Here is a 17,645-nt window from a genome sequence, read left to right as displayed (position 1 = left end):
GAAGGGAGATTTAGGTTAGATATTGGGAAAATCTTTCTAACTATAAGAGTCGTCAAGCTCTGGAGTAAGTTACCAATAGAGATTCTGGAATCCCCATCATTGGAGGTTTTTAAGAACAGGTTGGACAAACATCTGTCCTGGATGGCCTAGTTTTACTTGGTCCTACCTCAGTGCAGGGGGCTGTTCTTGATGACTTCTCGAGGTCCCTTCCAGGCCTACATTTCTTTGGTTCTATGATTCTATAATCCAGACTGACAGGCTTTTGTTCTGATGGTTCTATACAATTTGATGTGTGCCATAAACTGAAATCTTAGGTTTCCAAAATTGCTTGGGAATTGTAATTTTTCCAGACCAGGGGGTTGATTCTGCAGCCCTTTACTATACAAAACTTCCCTTGCCTTCAATGAGAACTGTGTATGATTTAAGGTTATAGGGGTGTGGAGCCCTCGGTACTTCTTAATATGCAATAATTCACTATTTAGGTGCCCAAAGGAGGCAGACAGGCATCTGGGGTTATTTACAAACTCACTTAGGTGAACTAGGCACCTAGGCTGCTGAGTCAGCTTTGAAAATCCCACTAGGCACCTGTCTGTCTTTTTAGGCACTTAAATACCTTTGAGAATCTGACCTTCTTCCTTGCTTTATTGGCCCTTTTAAAACATGGTTTAGCATTCTCCCTTTCTATCTCTTATTCCATGTAAACAGCAGTAATTCAGGAGGACAGAGTAATACCATGTGCTTTCTTGCCCTGAATTATTTTACAGCTCGTTTATATAACAAGCCTTTAATAATGACTGGGAAGATGTCATTAAGCACAACTAGATACATTTCATGCCGTATGGCCAGACTTCAGTGGGGATCTTGCTAGGGTACAGGTTGCAAGACTGGGCCCTTTATCCCCTTTACTGTGCATGTCTATCACGTTTTTGTGCTGTCTATAATGAGCACTTGTTAAAAGATCAGACCTTCCGAGATGAGAATACTTTCCATTCATCCAAATCAAAACCTGTGAAGACGTACAGCAGAGCCCGTTGAAATGAATCTCTGCTAAGAGGCAAAATCTTTTTGAAAACAAATTCCCAGTGCACCAGAAGATACCATGCCATTGAAGCTGACGTGATGAAAGAACAGCCCTCTGAATGCAATGCGTATTCAAGGTACAGAAGCAAATCAGACTACAAACTGCTCAAACTGGGCCACCTTTGTTACATGAAACCCTGTTAAAGGAACAGGCCTTGTTAAGAGATCAAAGAGTAATATTTTGGAACAACAAAATGATCTGGCTAGTGGATGCCTATTATATTTGACTGACTAAAACATTTGCTCCCAAAACTTTCTGGCCAATTGTTTTAATGCACTTGCATTATGATGTGCATTTTAATACCCTGCTCCCAACAGATGCACCAAGACAGAAGAAATTGGAGGCAAGTTCTAGAACCACCCCCCCATAGAACTTGATTTCAAAGTAGGGTATTTTTCTTTGTTTATTGCATGTGTGTGGTTTGCCAGAGGGCTCAGCAGCTGTAATGGGGAAAAGGGGAAGTCTTAACAAAGTCTTGGAAGAAGAGTAGGGGAATGAAGGGAGATTGCAGCAGCTGGGAGGGGCACTGGTTACGATCTTCTTTTAGGGATGAGATTGTAATATCCATGATGTTTGCCCTTTCCTATGTGCAATCCCTGGATGCTGTGATTCTTATCCACTGACTAATAATAATTTAATGACATTTTGCCCTTCTGTAGTGCCAGCCAGGGAGACGATCTTGGAGCACTTCACATACATTGATGGATTAAGTCTCACAACTCCTTGGTGAGGTAGGGAAGTACTATCACCCCCATTTTACAGATGGGGAAACTGAGGCACAGAACCGCCAGGGGGTTGAGGGGAACAGAAGAAGCCTGTGGAACTGTAAGGAAGCTGTGGCGCTATGCCTGGATTCTCCTACCTTCTGTATGTGTTGTATATCCATGCTCATCTAGAGAAATAGCTGGGGACTAAACCCCTTACTAGTTCCATTTCTGTAAATACAACACGCCCTGATTGAACAGTGAGGAGAAAACCCCCTGAGTATAACTGTGGGCTTTTCTAACCAGGGGCAGCCCATGTCTCAGTGCTCTCAGGTTTTTAACTGACCTTGTCTGATCTTAACAGTCAAAAACAAAGAGGTTCATGATTGACTGGTCACTTCCTCCTGCATTCAGAGCCCTGTAATGTCCATAGAGGAAGTGCTAGCAGGAGCCCTCTGATGTACCCTGGCTCTTGTTGCTGTAATTGTGACTCCTAGAGTGACTTATACATTGTGCTTTGTTTTAAAGATACAGCCTTCCTCTCCCTGTGCCTTTGACTTACTCACCCCAACTGCCCCCATTCTGTTCACGAGCTATTGATTGGTCACACTGCTGGAAATGTAACAGGTTTACTTCCGCCAGCTGTGAATGTTACAAGCCCCATAGTTAGTGCAGGACGAAAAACCTGATCATCCCTTCAGGGAGCTTTCTGAATAACTTGTCGTTGGTGCTTGTCAAACGTTTCTAGGAGCTGACAGGGCGAGGACTGGACTCATCAAACTACAGGGCATAGTGACAATTGGCCAACTCTCCCTTCTCCAACAGTTCATTTGCAGCCACTGTTTTCTTTTTTAGAGCTGGTTGGAAAATGACCCCGGCCAGGAAATTCTGTTAAAAAACAACAAGCGGTTGGAGCTCAGAACAAACACAGTTAATAGAATACATCTATTAATCAATATCACACATCTTTTTGGGCTCCTCCTTTCTGGCCACCCACCAGACTGCTGTGAGGAGAATCCAAATCTCTGGGTCCTCAAGTGTGTTAAGCCTCCTGGAGCCTGAGTGGAGCCCAGCTACTGCCCAAATCTTGGGGGTCCCTTGGCACAGATTTGGGGCACAAATCCTTTTTCTAGCACCCCATCCTGAGAGCTAGAACCTGCTGTCCAGCTGCCTAGTCCCTGGGCACAATGGTGACCATTTAGACTCCCCAGTACTTTTAACAGTCACTCAGAACTCCACCCCAAGGTGAGAGCCTGCTGGGTTCCTTTCTCACTCACTCCTGCAGCTCCTAGTGGTAGTTGTGGAACATTCAACACCCAGGGAGATACTTTGAACAAGTCTAACACATTAGTGCTCTTTCATACTTAACCATATAATGTACAAGAGAGACCAGATCATTTAAAAAACAATAAACATCCTTACTGCAATGCCCTTCTTTAGCTCACCCATCCCTCAGGAATCCATAGGGGACCAACTGGGCTCAGTAGGGTTGCCAATTTTGGTTGGACGTATTCTTGGAGGTTTCTTCGCACGACATAATCTTTAATTAAAGATTAATCTTTAATTCCTGGAAACTCCAGGCCACTCACTGTCCAGAGATGTTGTTCTGCGACTTGAGGCACTTCCCTTTTTCAGGGCTGAGCAAACACTCTCAACCTTTGCTGCTTTGGAAAGCACAAGGCTGAGGCTGAACTTTGAAAAGCCACCTAAGGGATTTGGGTTCCCAATTCCCACCCCATTGGGTGTCCAGATCCTTTAGGCGTCTTTGAAAAGCTCAACCTAATGGCTCAGTTATGAGTGTCACATGCCTTCGCAGGCAGCACAGTGGCACAGCACCCAGCAGGAGCTGCTGGAGGAATTGTGATCCCAGCAGGCTCAGTGCCTAAGGGATGCTGAGTGCTTTTAGAGGGGCTCTCAGTCCTTCATCTATTTGTGACTATATCCAGAAAGCTGAAAGAACTTTTCTCTTTTGAGCCTTTCGAGGAGTGGGAAAGAAAAGATGCTGATCTGTGCGCTGGGGGATCGCAACTTCCCGAGGTGCTGAAAGAAGAAAAACGAGCTTGGATGGGCACCATCCCAGCTCATCCTGATGGTCACCTGGGCAGGTGTGAGGCCTGGTGGTCTTCCACTTTATCCCTGGGGACTGGCGAGATTGTTCTCTCTCCCTTCTGCTTGTTCAGGCTGTCTGGCCTTCCTCTCCCAACCAGCACCCTTGGGAAAGCAGCAGTGTAAGGGCCTCTTTGGTAGGTGCTTTCCTGTAGGCAGGTAGGTACACTTGAGTTGGTTTCCCCACCAAGTTTGCAGCAAGGGGGACCTAAGACATTAAGTGTTCTCTCTGAAGGATGCCCAGCTGGGGAGCTCTTTAGTGTGGGAGATAATGATTATTCATATTACAGTAGCATTTGTAGTCCCAACTGAGATCAGGGCCCCATTATGCTAGGTGCTGCTGTGTAGACACTTTGAGGCAGGGACTGCCTGTTGCTAAGAGCTTACTGCCTAAATAGACAAGACAGACAAAGTGTAGGGAAAAAATATTGTTGTTCTCAATTTTTGTGTGTGTGAGCTTACTATGGAACACAGAAATTTAGGTCACACAGGTATTCTGTGGCAGAGCGAGGAATTAATATCAGATCTCCTGAGTCCCGGTCCAGTGCTTCAACCACAAGACCATCCTTGTTTTTCTCAAAACGTGCTGCCGAGTCCCATTGCTTCCATGGACCCTTTAAACTGCAGACCCTTAGAAGCCGCTCAGTTATATGGAAACCCCATTTCAAATAGCAGGCCAGTAGCAGCACCTAGAAGGGAAGATTCCAGATTTTGTTTGCAGTGGTGTAGATCCCAAGATATGAGATCTGAAGTGGGTGAGGTAATATCTTTTACTGGATCAACTACTGCTTGTGAATGAAACAGGCTTTCAAACTGATGAAGAGCTGTGTAGCTTGAAAGCTTTTCACTTTCACCAGCCACAACTGGTCCAATAAAAGCTATTATCTCACCCGCCTTGGCTCTTCCCAATTTTGGATATTTAATGTAGATGCCCTGATTCCTAGTCCTTTCCTCAAACCACTGAGGTTATCTATACCGCAGTAAAAGAACCACAACATGGCTGCAGCTGGCCTGGATCAGCTGAAACCCTGCAAGGGGGCTGGATCTCAAAACCTGGGCTCCAGCCTCTGCCCAAACTTCAGCACTGCAATTTTTAGCCCCAGAACCTGTGCCCTGCAAACCCGAGTCAATTGAACAGGCTCTGAGACATGGTGCTGTGGGTTTCTGTTGGACTGTAGATGTACCAGCAGGCAGAACTCTCTCATCTTTTTGTGTCTTATTAATGAAAATAATACATGGAAATGCTTTTGCTTTTTACAGAAACAGAGCCAAGTTCTGGGAGGTCAGTATGGCACCAAACTTCGTGATTCCTCCTCATGGAAAGGACACAACATTCACATACAAATCACCGAGGCATAAAACTCCTGCTCCCAGCAAAGAAGCAAATCTGCCACTTCACTGGCTTTGTAATTAATGTACCAATGAGTTTATTTAGTGTGGATTACTAGGGGCAATAATAAAGGGCATATGCAGCACAGTCTTTGAACCTCTGGACTAGTCTCTAAGCATCATTGCATAGAAAGGACGTCTTCATGTTGGTTGTTTGCATCATATTTTAACAATGACCTTCAACAAAAGGGGATGGTGACAATGTTTGGCTCTTACAATTAATATTTTCCTTTCAGAAAATTAGCTCCTGAAAAATGGATGGTTTCAATTATGCAAAGCACCAATACTTCTGTCTGGGAGACCATCCATTTCAATCAGCAATATTTATTGTGGAGGTGTAACAAGCGGTGGGTTTCTCCTGACAGAGGATGGGGCTTCTTTGCAGAGCTATCACTGGGGCCCTGTTTAAAGCCCTGGGGGTGATCGGACACCCACAAGACATTGCCAAGGTGGAGTTTGAAGTGGGATTTTCAAAGGCATTGAAAGGGGGTAGGTGCCTGACTCCCACTGAAGGTCAATGGCCATCACAGCAGGTTATGTATGTGAAAGGAGGGCACTGTTCTCAGTGGGTCTGGTGTAGGTTTGAGGAAGTGGAGCTTCTCATCGTGTTGGCTCCAGAGTCAGACTGACTCACGGATCTGGGACAAGAGGTTCGGAAGGATGTGGATTAGTCTGGTTGACTCACCCTGCAATGCCACTGAAACGCTCTCTTTGTTGTTTCTTGGAAAAGGCAGAACTCATGCTTTCTACACAAGTGGAGCAGCCTTTTCCACCTCCCCATCAACTTTCATCCTTCGCAGTATCCATTAGAAGTAAAGCCTCTTAGCCAAGATGAAGCCCTGATCCACCTTGCTTCTGACTTGGCAGCTTCCAGAGAACAGGAAGGCTAATGCTGGAGTGCTCCAGTTATCAGAGAGACAGCCTGGCGCAGCATGCATAAGGGGTCCTACAGAAAGCAAATCTACTTACATCGCCCTGCTGCCACCAGCAAGGTGGCTCAGCAGCCGTATCCAGTGTTTTGTGCATATGAATGCACAGGCATGCAAGCACGCAACTGAAAAGTCTGCGTGCGTGCATGCCTGCCTGTGCAAAATAAACTCTCATTCTCCTTGTGAACACACCTCAGCACTGAGCATTTGTTATGAAGATTGGTGGCCCACAATTTAGTGATGCTTAGCGGCTCAAGGGCTTAGCAATACATGAAAGAAACTGATTAGCTGCTCCCTCACCTTCTGGCCCATTCCTCACCATTGTATAGATAAAAACAACTTCTTCTTCTTCTTTTTTTTTAAAGCTTGCACATCCTTTTAATAGCTGGCCTGTCATTTAAACATTTCACCTTTCAATGCCATTGTGTGGAGGTGGTGCTTTCCCACTGAATGCATGAAAATTGGATGATGCACCAGTTAGACCCATCCTCTGCTGTGACATTATCCATGGTACAATCTGGGCTCGTGAACAGCTGTGCCAATTCAGTTCTCCAACCTGGCTTTTCTTTTACACTGCTTTGCTGTGAGAGTTACCACTCCTGGTCTCCTTACACCCAGCCTCCAGCATGTAAGTTACTCCCAGTTATAGTATATGAGTGCTGTAGCCAGCCACTCTTGAATTATACTGCAGAGCAACACCAGCAAACTCCCAGTCCCAGACTTTCCCCAGAAATGTCCGTCTTGAACTGCCCAGATTGCTCCTGGAGCATACAAGCTCATACAAAGTCAGCCATTTTATTAATAGAAAATGATATGCGCAAATCCTGTTATCTCAAATAGAGTTTTCCAAACACGTCAGTTCAAACATGCTGTATTAATAAATGTATTAACAACAAAAGATAGATTTTAAGTGAATATAAGTAATGAGGCATAAAAGTCAGAAGTGGTTACAAGAAAATGAAAGTAAATCACAATTAATGCCTAATTTAACAAGCTAAGTGAATTTAAAGCAAAGTCTCTCTCACCACATGTTTCAGCAGTCTTACTGGATGAATTTATTTCAATCTGGATCCATCCCCTAGTCCAAATGTTTCCTTTGTTCTTTAGGTGTTGTGAATGCCATGGGTAGAGAGAAAGGGAGGAATAATTGGGGCATCTTCTCTGCTTTCTTATAGTTCTTTCTTTCTTCGAAAAGCATCTCCGGCTGAGGTTCAAGAGACAGAAAGTCTGTGTGGATGGGAACCTGAAGCTGTTTCTTTGTCAAGATGTAGATTTTTCACATGCTCTTTCCTGCTGAAGAGTGGCCACTTAACCAGGTGATGGTCCATTTGATTGTACTAATTTTTTTGGCATTGGCTAGCCTTTTATCTCTGGGGAACTGGTTTGTTACTGCTACCCAGACTTGGAACATGTCTTAGCAATATCATACAGTAGAATTTTATAACTTTATGTACAACGTTGCCTCACATATTTTACCAGGACAATAATGGTCAGCAAATTCTGAGTTTTCATATGAAACGCCACAAGGCATTTTTTGTACAAAATTTATCATAGTCCTGTAAAAGGGGTGAACACAGGGATACAGACCATCACATCTGCTCTCTGCAACAGGAGTCTTTTTAATTCAAAGGAACAGAGAAGCTCTGAAGGGTCAAAGAGAGCACACCGAGATTTATTTTAAAAACATTACACAATGACCTTCCAGTTTAACAGAAGTCCTGCCTCAACACCAACTCATCTGATGCATGAGGAAGAACCGTGATGACGAGCTTTAAACTGAGCTCTATTAGTGAGTCACTGTTCCTTTAAGGAACATAACCTTGAGACAATTCTGCTCTGTTACTGAAACTGATACCTGGGATGGTAATATTGCGCCATTTGGTGCATTGATGTGGCTAGTTTTATACAATCAGTCATTCACTAAAGTACTGTTTCCTAGGATGGTTTATCTGGAAATGATGCCACAACACAGCAATGTGGTGCAAAGTAGTTTCAGCAGATCTTTTCCAGGCCAGTCTGTATTCATACTTTCCTGATATTTATCTGGCTTATTGCAGACAAAATCTGGTCAAAGACAGACTTCAGGAGAGTGTTTCTTTCAGATAAAAACTTCTTATTTCAGATCATCTCTCCATTTTAATGAGATAAGGAAACTTATTTTTTTGATTTATGAGATTGTGGCATAAATTCATCTGGAGGGTAATTTGACTAATTGTCGTTGCATGAACTGACAGCGCAATTATCAATGCACTTGACAGGTGTTTGCTTGCATCTTAAACATAAAGAGCACTGTTTTCATCCTGCACTTCTGAAGGCAAATGACTTTGGAGGAAATTGGTTGTGACACAGTCTGGTTGCAAGTAAGTGGGTAGATTTTTTGACATAGAAAATGTATTTCTACAGTATCAGAGGACAAATATATAGAGAGGGCATCTAAATAAGTTAATGACAGCTAGCTGAATAGAAGCAATTGGGGAAAACAATAGCAAAGACAAGAATGAGAGGAACAACCAAGGAATTGCCAGAGGCGGTAATTGAGATCTAGCATTTGAACATAGGTGGAGATGAGAGATGAAACAGATGTGATTATTTAAAAAAATGTGGCAGCCTTTGACAAGATCTGATGTATCCCACAGAGTGAATTGGGGAAGACAGCCGCCTGTGATCTCAGCTTTGACTTTTGTTTCACAAAGAGACATGATTTCCAATATTAACTATGATGTGCAGTACAGCATCCAAGGCCAAATTCAGTTCCTGTTGACATTCAGGGAAATGTTTTCATTGACTTTAATAGGCCTTGGATTGGACTCAAAATAACTCTTTCAAGAATCAGAAACAGCTTTTGAATGAGGAAGATGCATAATGGGGATTGTTTAGCATGCAAAAAACTGGAGAACAGAATGAGACAGAACCAAATCCCTGATGTAGTGAAATCCATGGGAGATTGACCATTGACTTCAGAGGGGCAGGGTCTGGACTGGGAATGGGTGACATGGGGTGGATCACTTGATGATTACCTGTTCTGTTCATACCCTCTGAAGCACCTGGCATTGACTGCTGTTGGAAGACAGGATACTGGGCTAGATGGACCTTTGGTCTGACCCAGTATGGCCGTTCTTCTGTTCTTATGACCCTCATTGTATAGATGCCAAATGGTACTCTATAGAAAGACGGGACCATAGGCTACGGAGCTGAGGGAGTTACCCAAGCAGGGCTGGATTAAGACGTTTAGAGGCCCTAAGCACTGAAAAGATTATGGTGCCCCCCCCCATATTTAATTCAAAATAAAAACAATACTATATCGTAAAATAAAATTTTATTTTTTGAAATGATGCAAAACTTACATGTATGCTGAAATTAAAATAGCTTCTTTCTAGATTTTCTGATTGCAAAATTCTGGATAAGTTTATCGAAGCTGACTCAACGAAGCATGTCTGCTTCCATACACAATAAGGAAAGTGAATCAAGTCTGTCCTGACACACTGTTGTTCTCTGAGGGTTTTTTATTCTTTTCAGCTGAGAAAAAGAGCGTTCTGCGGAGCAGTTAGTAATCATCACTGTTAGAAAAATACGTAGTGCAAGCTCTACATTTGGAAATACACATTGTATTCCATCTTTCAATATTGTGTCATGAAGATCAGTGTGACTGAATTTCATTTTTGCTGTTTCATTAAACTTTGCACACATATAACAGTGGACCTGCCACACTTCTTCACAGAGATTCATGTTCAAGTCAACAGGATGTGTGTCAACTAGTTTTTGGGAACCTTGTGAATATTGTTCGTCAGATAAGTCCATATCGTTTAGAAAAGAAAATCTACTTGATACTTCACCTCTCCTCTTCATATGAGCTTCAAGTGTATCAATTATAGCATAGTAAGTAAATACGTGAAATTTGTCTCTCGGATTCAATGCTGTTTCTGTTGCACTGCTATCATTTGCTTGTTTTTTCCTGATTCGCTTGTGGGACTGGGCTTCTTTGTAGTTAGTATCAGGCAAGGTATCTTTTGATATGTCTTCAACTCTTTTGAAATCATTCCTCAGAGTTTGTAAGTGGTCTGCTAATGATTGACAGAGGTCTGCACATGTTTTCAAATCCAATTCTTTTTCTTGGAGAGCTTGACTTGTGTGGTAAAAGTGTTGTAAAATTTCATTCCACATGGTCAACATAGATACAGACTCTAGTTCTTCCATCTTGTTTGCAATGTTTTCTGCCTCTTGTATAGTTTCTCCCTTTTGTGATTGGTCTTCAGCTATACTTTCTAATGCATCCACAATCTCTGAGTAGGACTCCAGAATTGCACTTTTTGCCACTGCATGTGCCTCCCAGCGAGTATTAGAAAGAGATTTCAACACACGATCATTGCCCAAATATGTTTTAAGAACTGCCCATTGGTGTGTTGAGGCAGAGAAAAATGTATAAAGTAACTGGACTGGTGAGAAAAAACTTACTGGCACCGGACAACAATCAACAGCACTGCAGCCAACAAGATTGAGAGCGTGTGCAGCACATGGTATGAATATGGCATATTTGTCCTGTTCTAAAAGCTTCTTCTGTATTCCTTGATAATGCCCTGACATGTTGGCAGCATTGTCATAAGATTGACCTCTGCACTTTGAGAAATCTATTTTGCAAACTTGGCACAGACAATGCAGTGCTTGATTTGCCATTTCTTCACCAGTGTGGCTTTTCAAATTGAGGAATGTTATAAATCGTTCAACTAGTTTTCCATCTGTAGGAGACACATATCTTAGTACAATACTCAATTGATCAATATGTGAAAGATCAGGTGTAGAGTTGACAGTACTTATGTCATCCACAATAGCTGAACGAACTTTGTCACTCATTAGACCAATGAGTTCATCACATATTGTCTTGGATAAGTATGATGGGTTACCTTTGCCAGCATTCCCATATTTTGAGATATGGCCTGCTAAAAATGGGTCAAACTGAGCCACAAGCTCCAACAATCCCAAGAAATTTCCATTCTGCAATGATCTAAATGTGTCATTTGATCCCCGGAAAGGCAGACCACGTTCAGCTAATGTTTGAATAACAGCTATAACACGCTGCAAGACATGTTGCCAGTATTCACGCTCCCCTTTAATTTGTTCTTCCAATTTTTGTGTCAATCCGAAGCTGCAATTTAAATACGTCAACACTGAATCTCTGTGAGTAGTGCTATTTTCATGTTGTTCAATTAAAACAGTATTCTGCCAGTCACTAAATCCATCTGCAGCAAACTGGGATGTTGAAGGTTTATATGCAAAATTTTGCAAACAAAACAGAACACAGACCCTGTTGATGGTGAATACAGTAACCATTCTCGAGTGTATTTCTCACGATTCGGTTTCATGCCGAAAAATATGTTTTGTGGACAATATCTTGTTTGTTTGCCATTGGTAAAAGTCCGACGTGATTTCTCAAATAGCCCAGTGTGGTGTTGACAGTCATTTGGTCCACGGTCTATCCAGTAAGCTACATGATTGGTACTGAAATCAACCCACATACCAGGATCTTTTCTCCTATTATTTACAGCATGAGCAGGTTCAGTCTCTGACACATCCACACCTTCTAGAACAATGTCTGTTTTACCACCAGGAGTAGGATGTTCAGTTACAGTCTCTGACACATCTACATGTTCTGGAATGGGGTTTGTTTCACCAATAGAAGAAGGGTCAGTCTCTGAAACACCTACAGGTTTTAGAAAGATGTCTGTGCTACTGAGAGAAGATGTTGCTTCTGATGGATTCGCTTTGAAAAATGATGTCAGCTTTGGAAGATTTTGAAAAATTTCACTAGTTTTTTGTTTCTTTTCTTCCGCCAGTTTACGTTTCTGTGCTCCGCTCAGTTGGTTACGTTTCATCCTGCCCCTTCTCTCAGTTATCGGAACTAAAAAAAAACAAACAAATTACATAACGTACACTATTTTTATGTATATATATATTATATATATATATATATAAAAGAGAAAAAAATGAATCAAGTACATATAACTCAGAAGAATATATCAATAATAAAACATAAATTTATTGCAATACATGACAGGATTTGATTTCCTCGTGTTATTTCGATCTATGTTAGTAGGACACCCCCCTGGTTTAGGTGGGGATAAGTAATAAAAAGAGAACAGAAAAATGGGGGAAGAATGTGCAGTGGAGTGTAAGGAAGTCTAACAAAGTTCTGATTTTTCCCATGATGACTACTTCCATGCTTTTTTTGAAATATCAAATATCAAATTTTTTCCAAAAAAAAAATCTCATTTTTTTGGGTGTCCCCTACTTTGCTGGTGCCCTAAGCTTGTGCTTAGTCTGCCTGTTGGGTAATCGAGCCCTGTACCCAAGTCACAGCCTGACCGCTTTTTGGCCAGGCCAAACCTGAGTGGTGCTGCAACCTCAGGTCACAACACCACTCACTCAAATTTGGAGTGGGTAGGTGTAGGGGCTTATGGGGGGGTCAGAGGTGTGTGGGAATCTATGGTGCTCTGCAGCCCTTGGATGGGAGTGTTTTCAAATAGCTGTCCCCTTATCATCCACCTGCCTCTTCCCAGCACTGTACATATTTTGCCTCCGTGAAGGAAATCATGGCCAAGATTTTCAGAAGTGACTAGCAATTTTGGAAGCCTCAATTTTTGGGGTGTTAACTTCAGACATCTTAAAGGGTCTGATTTGCATAGCAAGGGGGCTCAACACTGCCTGTAAATCAAGCCACTTTAAGGTGTCTCATTTTGGGCACTCAGAAACTGAGGAACTGAGTCACTCTGGAAATCTTGGTACCCCCAGAACACTGTCCCCCCGCTTTGGGTCACGTCCCATTTTGGGATTCTGGGGCTGTGTCACAACTTCTGGGGAGAGAAAGACGTTGATTTTTTTCCTTTTAATTCACCCCCCTCCCCCCAAGAGAAATGTTGCCATTCAAAATGCAGTAGAAGAATGGATGTGATGTGAGGTGGAGTGGTGGTGTCTGATGACTGGGGTAGGGTCTGTACCAGCTGGTGAAATGGTTAACTGGGAAATATACCTCAATTAGATAATTTAATTTAATGTCCCCTTGAAGTCTATGCCACCTTGTGTAAATTGATACCTTGTATGTAAGGCAACGGCTTTTCCTGTTATCTCCTATTTACTGGCAAAAGCTGTATAATGAATGGACTATAGCGGATATTTGGGAAAAGTGCACTTGAGTTACTGTTCAGGGCCATTTAAACCATCCATGCACTTCCTGTTGTAATTGCATTCTACCAACAGAAGAGTTGTTTTCTCTGTGTCCCTGATTCATCAAAATAGAGATGTTTTCCTCAGTAAATCAATTTTTTTCCTGACTGATTGTTTTGATGGAAACTATGGGCAGAAATCCACAATTTAAGGTATTCCTTGCAGCATAAGACATGGTTTAGGGGACAAAATGACATTACTGTGCTGTGGGTGGCCGAAAAGCCAGGTTGGTGGCAAATATTAAGGAAGATGAAGTGGAGCCACGAGGAAAATGGAGTATTGAAAACTGAGAAGAGTGACCATGGTGTCTGCCAGGTCCATTATATAAGGAATTTTATATGTAGGTAAGAGTTATGATGGGTAAAAGAAATAATAGTCCTTTGTCAAGCAGTAGAGGGTGGGGGGATGATGAAGATAAAATTAAACCTTTTAACGTAATAGTTGAAGAAAAGAAGAATTGAGATTGTAACCCTACAGGACAGATGGCAACCAGGGATGTTGGCCTTTATTGACCATGTCTCCTAAGGAGAAAAATGCTTTCCAGAGTTTGGATATTGAATGAATCCTGTTATTTGAAGATTCTCAAGCTCTCTGTAGTAACATATTAACTCTGTTGATTAAAGGAAGCTTTCTGTGCTGAGGATGAAATTCACTCCTGTGCAGCGGGTTCACACTCAGCCTATGCAGCACCTTTGTCTCACTTAAGATCTCAAAGCACCAAAGAGGTGACTTTCACACTAAGGCTCCACGACCCTCCTCCAAATCATTTAGCAGCTGTGTTAGATAATGCTTGCACACTGGTTTAAGCATGTAAAGCTATACAGGAGGGCTTATTATTCTCTTAATTCATAGTATGGGTGTTGTGGGAAGCTTCACTTTAAAATATGATAGATGCTGCATTTGTATGGTTCCTGCTAAACAATTAATCAGGAGATATTGCTGGGAAGTTTAGGTATTTATGGGCTAGACTGGAATGATTGAACCAGATGGAGTAACAGTGTGGCTTTTCTGTCCAGTATCTATATCCTCACCAAATACTTATAAACTTTAAGGCCAGAAGGAACCATCATGATTACCTAGTCTGACCTCCTGCACATCTCAGGTTACAGAATCTCACCCAACCACCCATCCAATAGGTTCATGGCCTCCCTCTGAGTTACTGAAGTCCTCAAATCTTGATTTAAAGCAGTGGTGGGCAACCTGCGGCCCACAGGCCTCACACGGCCTGTAATTCACTGGCGGGCCACCAGACAGTTTTTTTACATTTGCACGGCCGCCTGCAGGTCTCAGTGGCCGCAGTTCACTGTTCCCGGCCAAGGGGAGCTGCGGGAAGCAACTCAGGCTGCAGGTTGCCCACCACTGATTTAAACATGTCAAGTTACAGAGAATCCACCATTTACACTAGTTCAAACCAGCAAGTGACCTGTGCCCCACACTGCAGAGGAAGGCAACCCCCCACCCCTAAACCCCAAACAAAAAAATACCCCAAACCCAGGGTCTCCGCCAATCTGACCTAGGGAAAAATTCTTACCTGACCCCAAATATGGTGATCATTTTGAGCATATGATCAAGACCTCCCCATCTAATGTCCCATCTCCGGCCATTGGAGAGATTTGCTAATAGCTGTCGCGAATGGGCCATATGCCACTGTAAGCAACCTCATCATACCATCCCCTCCATAACTTATCAAGCTTAATCTTGAAACAAGTTTGCTTTCCCCCCACACACTGCTCCCCTTGGAAAGCTGTTCAAGAACTTCACTTCTCTGATGGTTAGAAACCTTTGTCTAATTTCAACCCTAAACTTGTTGATAGCCAGTTTACATTCATTTGTTCTTATGCCGACATTGGCCTTTAACTTAAATAATTCCTCCCCTCTCTGTTGTTTATCCCTCTGATGTGTTTATAGAGAATAATCATATCTCCCCTCAGCCTTTGTTTTGTTATGCCAAGCCAAGCTTCTTAAGTTTGCTCTTGTAATATGTACTCCATTCCTCTGATAATCCTACTAGCCCTTCTCTGCACCTGTTCCAGTTTGAATTCACCTTTCTTAAATATGGGAGAGGAGAAATTGCACACAGTATTCCAGATGAGGACTCGTCAGTGCCTTGGACAATGGTCATAACACTTCCCTATCTCTTCTGGAAATACCTCGCCTAATGCATCCTAGGATTGCATTAGTTTTTTTTCAAGGCCACATCACAATGTTGGATTATAGTCATCCTGTGATTGGCCAATACACCAAGTCTTTCTCTTCTTTTGTTAAGACCAAAAGCGAGCCAGAAAGCGTCTGTGTGGATGCAAATTACCTAGCGGATAAGTGAAGGAGAGAACTGCCCATAAATGGCAGCACAAAGGAGCTGCAAATAATAAATATACCTGGTCAGCAAACAAGCTTCTTGTAAGCAAAAAGACTAAGATTATGGCCCTCCAGGAAAGGGAGGTGGGAAAACAAGACAAGCCTGAAAATAAGAGAGGACTGGTTAACCCTAAGTATTCCTTTTTGTGTGTGTGTGTGTGTGTGTGTGTGTCTGCACAGTGCCAAAATCTGAAGACAGATACAAAAGGAGTATTCTTACATGCACGACACCCCTACCTTGTAATGCACCAAACCTCCAAGGATATAATTAAATTAAAGCTTATGAAAAGAGTTCAAGAGGGTAATGAACACACTGGCCTTCAAAACAGATTGTCTAAATAAAAGGTATGGTATAACAAAATACTTTTAATAGATTTGATGCTAATATTAAACATTGGAATAAATTTAATGTTTATGACTACCCCTGTAACAATGTATAGCGTGTATGATTTTTGGAAAAAAATCATTAAGGTCATATGGTAATGATGCTTCTCAGCTATTACCTGTGAATAAACTTAAAGCTAGGCACAGCAGAGAAACCATTACAAACGTGGTCTGTTGTACAAGCGGAGAAACTGAGGTACACCACCTCATGAATTTTATAAATGAACAGCGGGATAATTCACTAGCCTGACTATAGAACAAAACAAGGACAGTGTGGAGGTAATTCTTCTGTTTTTCCTACAGTTAACAAGGAAATTTGTAAAAGGCAATAATCTGTCCCCACCGGGGGGCTGGGAAATGTTTCTTTTGTTTTTCAGACACTCTGCAAGCAAGCTGGCGCCAGCGGAAGAATAACTCAGAGCACTGTGGGTCTACTGTCACGACGAAGATTGTGTTGTGGTTTGTGGTGTTTCTCTTATTACTGTTATTTTGGTGAATATTATACAAGAAGGGTTAACACATATAGCAGAAAAGGCAAACACATTATATGACCTGCCTGGAGAGCACGGTCTACCCCGGGGGGGGGGGGGGGGAATCAAATGATGTACTGGATTCCAGGAGGACACCATCTATTCCCAGCTCCTAAATGGTGGGGGCTCTTACATAGGCTTTGACCCATTGGCGCCCAGCTTGCTGCTATAGGGAAATGGAGAATGAAGGGTGGGAATGGGTTCACTGCTTGCAAATAAAAAGGCAGAGTGGGGATTAAGAATGGGGATGGAAAAATGTATGTTGCATGCATTTTACAGGTGGACCCACAAAGAGAAAACAAGGACTCCCTGTCCTAGAATGGAACAATCATTGCTGCTAATCACAACTGTTACTGTTCTAAAATCCTACCCAGATCCCGCAATGTGAAGTGGCAAAAGAAGGAAACACGTGGCCCACTACACTCCCAAGTTGTGGTAATATGGATGCCAAGCTGAAAGAATCCTGATCTAAGCTGACCGCAGCCTGCAGCTGGAAATGCTTCCTGATGGGCGAATGCATGGGAGCCACTGTGGGAGTGGGTGAAACCAGCGCTTTTAACGTGTCTTTCCAGTCCATAGTATGGGTGGTACACCCCCCAAAATGGTGGGTGGACCGAGTACACCTCAAATACAGTACATACATAGAAGGGTTGAAGCAACAATTTAATTGGTGGGTGAGGGGACATACATGGAATCGTCACTGGAAAAGGGATTTGTGGGCAGCAGGAAACACAGGGTTGGGTGTATGAAATCTGGGGGACCGTTGGGTAATGAAGTAACTGATAACCCAGAATGTAAAATTGCAGCAGCAAATCAATGAGCTACTGGCACAGCAATGGTCTGCAATCACAATGGGATGGAAAAGAGTGGCAAAAGTGAACCTGCTGCAAACTCAATGAGCAGGAAACCTCATGACATGGGTGGAGGATGGCTTCAAAAGGCTAACTTG

General features: G+C 42.6%; 1 long non-coding RNA gene across 1 annotated transcript in view; it reads left to right on the top strand.

The window, feature by feature from the left end:
• Positions 1-16,625, top strand: part of LOC141998969 (uncharacterized) — a 125,276-nt gene extending 108,651 nt beyond the window's left edge. Inside the window, exons 2-3 of the long non-coding RNA XR_012641931.1 lie at positions 7,385-7,525; positions 16,544-16,625. This is a non-coding gene — a long non-coding RNA (uncharacterized LOC141998969). The remainder of the gene's footprint in view (positions 1-7,384; positions 7,526-16,543) is intronic.
• Positions 16,626-17,645: the final 1,020 nt, after the last annotated feature.

This window comes from Natator depressus, chromosome 14, assembly GCF_965152275.1.
Source record: "Natator depressus isolate rNatDep1 chromosome 14, rNatDep2.hap1, whole genome shotgun sequence".
In the NCBI taxonomy this organism is placed as follows: domain Eukaryota; kingdom Metazoa; phylum Chordata; order Testudines; family Cheloniidae; genus Natator; species Natator depressus.
The sequence above is the reverse complement of the archived record's forward strand: the minus strand, read 5'-3'. Positions and strand labels throughout refer to the sequence as shown.